Below are 6,327 nucleotides of genomic sequence, written 5' to 3'. Positions count from 1 at the left end.
TCCATAGGAGTTTGTTCAATCTCTTCTTTCTCACAACTCACACAAACAACTACAACTCTACAAGCAACAACAGCAGGTCAGCACAACACTAACAGCAGCGAGCCAGCGGCAGCACACCACTCGAGCAGATCTGCTGCACTGACGACAGGATATGCTTGCTGCTGCATCGATGATTGCTTCACTTCACTTCTATCAGATCTGCTTTTTCGGTAGCCACCAACGAAACCCATGAAGCCATCGATGAAACCTGTTGCCATTTGATCCATCGGCTGTTGCTTGACCCGCACGAAGCGATCCATGGTTGTTCTTCCAAGTTCCAACGAGACCGAGACTGAGATTCACGACACCAAGTCCTCCAAGCTCAACTTTTTCAATTCTTTTTCAGTTTATAATTTATATATGTATTTTTTTTATGACAGTTACCGGAGGAAAGTGGAAATGGACTAAAATGAACTAATTGCATAAAAGTGATCTTGTAATTATTAAATAATTACTAAACAACCCCAAAATTAACAAAAATGATCTTTTTTGTCCTTAACCCGAATTGACCCGAAATTGATCCGAATTGTAGATTCGATCCGATCCGATCTAAAATTCAGGTTGAGTTCGGATGAGTTTCTCTCCAACCCGATCTACCCGAAATCCGATCGGGTTGACCCGAACCCGATCCGAACCCGATTTTGCCCACCCCTACCTGGCGGTGTGGTTCTTCTAGTTCTCAGTTGCTTGCAAGACGTGGCAGCCCTTATATTGTGGACGTGTAAAAAGCGTTATAATTAGTTTATTGAGTGTTTGCTGATTTGTTTCCTTTTCTTCCATTTTTTTAACTATTTAATAAAACTATAGGCATTTCCTAGAAAATAAACCAACAATCAAAACACTATCTGTACGAATTCCTTAGTTAATGCTCCACAGTCGCAGACAACCAAATTGACTCCACAAATATTTTGAGAGGTTTATGTCCTGTTAGTTGTATGGTTACTTTATGGCGAAAGATAGTTTAATAGGTGTTTGCTCATTTATGTGATTCAAAGTGATAATGTTAGGAATTCTAATATTTATATTTTAACTTATATTTCAACTATACCTTTAATTCATTCAGTTAATATTACATATATAGTTGTAGATAAAAGGAATTTAGATCTATCGTAAATAGATGTAGGCAACTAGAAATTTAAAATTAACAACTTAATTAATTTTCGGAAATACTGTTCACAGTACTGTTCATAATTACTGTTCATCCGTATAAAAAATATTAATTTTCCAAAAACACACTAAATTGCAAAAAATAAATGACATGAAGATTTTTACGTGGTTTGGATTAATCAATCATACATCCACGAGGCCACGCCCATATGAAAAGCAATTCACGAAGTTGAGATGTTACAACATATGGATTTACCAAACTTAAGATTCTCACTTACAGTTTATTACTATACAGTTTACTCAACTTTAGACTAAATCTGCTTCTCTTGAATAATTGCTACCCTTCTTGATTCATGATCAATAGCAATTCACCGAGATGAAAAGAAGATAAGAAAACAAATCAACACAACATTATATGCCAAATCCGGATTCTCTAGGAAGGAGGCCGAATTTTGCTTCTTTGCATTATACTCTATGTTGTGCGTCTTCTATTGTGAAATACCTCTCTTTATATAGGCATTAGGGTTTCACAAAAATAGCAAGTCTTAAAAGACTTGGATTCTTTTGCAAATAAGAGTTTCTTTCCCCTTATAATTCTTATGAATCTAAATAAGAATAAATCTGATCTTCTTGCCTTACTTGTCTCCTAATAAATATTTAGAGCATTTAATGAACTTCCTGTTTGAACCAATTTCTTACTTTAAATAGATCTCATGTGCTAATTATAGAATATCATCATTAATTAACTTGCTAAATTAGACATCTGATTAAATTAGGAAACAAATATTCCTAATAAATTGAAATCTCACTAAATTAAAAAATTAATAAATTAATCCCTATTACAAGATATGCAATAAATAATATTCCAATTTAACTAAATTTGCCATAAGATGCCAACTCTATAAATAATGGACTTAATAGTAAGCAACCAATTTAACTCCAAAAAATATTTTGAAATATTTAGGTGTTGTATGATTGCTTGCTTTATAGTGAAAGATAGTTTAATGGGTTGTTTGCTCATTTATCTGATTTAAAATAATATTATTAAAAATTTTAATATTTAGATTCTAACTTCTATCTCAACTCTCTCTCTCTCTCTCTCTCTCTCTCTCTCTCTCTCTCTCTATATATATATATATATATATATATGCATTTTCACTTAGTTAATGCTCTACCATAGTAGACAACCAATTTGATTCCAAAAATATTTTGAAAGTTTAATGTGTTGTATGATTGCTTGTTTTAATGGTGAAAGATTGTTTGACCGGTTTTGCTTACCTATATGGCTCAAGAAAATAATGTTATAATATTTGGATTCCAACTTGTATCTCAACTATATGTTTAATTTATTCATTTGTTGGATGATGAATTTTATAATTATTAAAACTACTATTATATCATCTAATAGATGAATGCCACACTAGTTGGAATATAAATTGAGATCGAAATATTAATTTCCCTGGCATGATCCTATTCAAAATTATGTATAGACTATAGAGTTTTGTAAATTGTGTTTATTCTCAAATTACTAAAAAAAATAAAAAAATCAACAGATCAGGTATCAATTTTCATTTATCCATTTCTCGATAGACTGACCTTTGTTGCAGAATTATGCTGCAGATATTTGCAGGTGAACCAGTGTCTTTATGGCACAAATTTCATATTTTATAAATATATGTAATTAATCAATTCAGTAGCATTTATATTTTATAAATATATAGATAATAAATCAATTCATTAGCTTTTCTTTTTGAAAAATAAAAAAATCAATTCATTATTTTTTAAAGAATTCTGACGGCATTGTAGCATTTTTGAGAAAATGCTTGCTTATATTATTTTTGGGTTCGATTTAGGGATATTTTTTTCCTTCAAAAACATAAGAATGTTGGCAAAATTCTTACCTGCTACAATTTCAGTTTTTTAATCATTTATAAGCAAAAGCGTGAAAGAGAGAAGAAGGGATCAATTTGGAATAAGAGGGTTTGTTGGATAGAAATAAATATTTCTAATTTTAGTGATGGGTATATGAAGAAAAAGTGTTTAAATTTTTTTTCTAAAAAAAATTCAAATAACTCACCCTTATGTATATATATTCAACTGCAGTCACATACATTTTATGTATTGACAGATTAATTTTTGACTCTTTTGCATAATTGGTCATTTGAGTTCAAATCCTTAAGAATTAAGAGGTTAAAATTTTAATTTAAACTTAGCTCACCCACCAACTATAAGAGAGATTGTAACATCTTTCAAGTTTGTTTGGTTTGATATTCTGGACGAAAACGGGTTGCCGTTTATTGAGAAAACGGCTAACCGTTTAAGTCCAGAGAGCATGTTTTTTGTTCTGGAATAAACGGCTCACCGTTTATGGTGAAAACAGCTTACCGTTTAAGTCCAGAGAGCATGTTTTATGTCCTAGAATAAACGGCTCACCGTTTATTGAGAAAACGGCTAACCGTTTATTTCCAGAAAGTTGTCAATTGGAAAACGGTTAGCAAGATTGAAAAGATTTCAATTGTAAATCGATGCATTTTCAAACCAAAAGAGTTTTTTCGAAGAAGTACCATTTCTAATGGTTGTATTCTTTCAAATAAACATCTTATTCATAAAAAGAAAGACATACAATAAGATTAGAAATCAGATTTTGAAGATTTCATGCTTATTCTGGAAATACAATCTTATTTGCTAAAGATTGTATTCAGGATTTGATATATCTTGGGGGTAATTTGCCATTAAAACTCTATAGCAAACCAAGATTGGTGAGGGCAAATAAAACCTTAAAGGAAAGTGTGTAAACACGTCTCAAATCCTAAGAAATTTCATTGTTCTTTGCCTCCATATTCTCATAATTCACCAACACCAACCTTTTCTTTCTTTATTAAATTACGACTCTTATGGTCACTTGCATTTATAAAATTATGAATGAAAAATAGAATGTCTGTCATTTCATCCCCTTTTCTATTATTTTTCTAACTCATACAATTTGCGTATACAACGCGGCATTTACAAAAATTAATTAAACACATAAAACATAATAGTTGAGCATTTACAAGAAATCAAACTTGATAAAAACACAATCTGAACAATAATACAGTGATCTCTTCGGTGATTCTACAGCTGTGGAATCCGTTGAATAAATTTATTGAATATTGTGGTCTGAGGTGATTCTATAGCTGTGAAATTCGTTGAACAAATTTATTGAGTATTGTGGAAGTCATATCCCTCAACTAATTTACTGACAAGCTGCGCATGCATGCAACCGCGTTGATGGGTTTGCTTTAATTTCTTTGCAGGAAAATTGTCAGTTTTCATAACATCGTTTCTTATTATTTTCATAATATTTAAAAAATTTTAATAAAAAAAATTAAAAAAAAAGAATCAATTGATCGTTTACTTAATATTATATCTTGAGAATATAAAATAATAATTATGATAAGATAAGATATTTAAAAAATAACAAGAAATATAAGAAAAATATTAATTTTTTATTCACACAAAAACATGTATCCTTTATTTTTAGAATTTAAATATTTTTATTTTTATTTTTATTTATAAATTTATTTAATTTATAATCAATACGAATAAAAGTGTATTTAAAAATAAATAATACTATAATATTATAGTGCTAGGAATATTTGATATTAAAAAAATAACACGAAGTAAGTGATATATTGATTTTGGTGTAGGAGAAACTTGTAATTTCTTTCTGTACACAAATTGCAGCTGGCTACATAAATGAGCCAATATACTAGATGGTTGAAATAATAATTTAAAAATAATTAGTCAATGATTTCAAAAAATGGATAATATTCTCAATATATAATTTATTCAAGTGCAAGTGGAATTGCAGATACAGGCGAAAGAGATCTTATTAGGTTATGTAACGGGAGTTATATTAATTTAAGAATTTTTAAAAATAAATCAAGTGAATTTAGTTGTTAAGTACTCTTGAATTATGGGACATTAGCTCTTAGATCCATGTGAGTTATAATATTCGCCGCACCCCGAAAGGAGATAAGATCAAGTGGCAGAGAAGATAAGATCTTTGTCAAAGGAGGAATCCCCTCTTCAAAATTTGTTCAAGTCAAGAGGAAAAATAAAAATAAAAATCTTAAATCGAACTTACGTTTGTTGAGGGTATAGCACGTTAATAATTTCGGAATCAATATACGGATTCTTGTTAGGTTATCGTATTTATTATAGTTGCCAATTATGGAATAACAAAATCCAGTGTAACTGAGTACTTATACATAAAAGTAATAACAAAATCCAGTGCAACTGAGTACTTATCCATAAAATTATTTGACAATTCGTCCATAATTTTTAAGAGATGTTAAGATTTTTCTTTTTAGGATTATTCTATCCTTTGACTCTATTAACCTAACAAAACTGACTCTAATATTTTTAAGTTGAAATAAAATAATAGATATGATAATATATATATTTTAAAATAATTTTAATATTTATAAACATTTATTTGGCATAATTATTAATATTAAAATAAATTAAAATAAATATATAACAGTTTAAATTATTTTGAGTATTATATAAAATAATTTTAATATTCTCAATATGTATTATGTCATATATGTTTTATTAATTGCAGCACAATTCTTCTTGAAGGAGGGCTGTTTGGCTGGGTGATTGATCCTGCCATATTATGACAAAAAAAAAAATAAAGGCACTAGTGACTTTTATTGGAACTTGAGGTTGCATGATATTTTTTAAGAGATGTTAAGATTTTTCTTTTTAGGATTATTCTATCCTTTGACTCTATTAACCTAACAAAACTGACTCTAATATTTTTAAGTTGAAATAAAATAATAGATATGATAATATATATATTTTAAAATAATTTTAATATTTATAAACATTTATTTGGCATAATTATTAATATTAAAATAAATTAAAATAAATATATAACAGTTTAAATTATTTTGAGTATTATATAAAATAATTTTAATATTCTCAATATGTATTATGTCATATATGTTTTATTAATTGCAGCACAATTCTTCTTGAAGGAGGGCTGTTTGGCTGGGTGATTGATCCTGCCATATTATGACAAAAAAAAAAAATAAAGGCACTAGTGACTTTTATTGGAACTTGAGGTTGCATGATATTTTTTAAAATTATGGGTTTTATTGGAACCTGAGGTTTGCATGATATTTTTTAAAATTA

This window comes from Citrus clementina, unplaced genomic scaffold, assembly GCF_000493195.1.
Source record: "Citrus clementina cultivar Clemenules unplaced genomic scaffold, Citrus_clementina_v1.0 scaffold_6, whole genome shotgun sequence".
Classification (NCBI taxonomy): domain Eukaryota; kingdom Viridiplantae; phylum Streptophyta; class Magnoliopsida; order Sapindales; family Rutaceae; genus Citrus; species Citrus x clementina.
The sequence above is the reverse complement of the archived record's forward strand: the minus strand, read 5'-3'. Positions refer to the sequence as shown.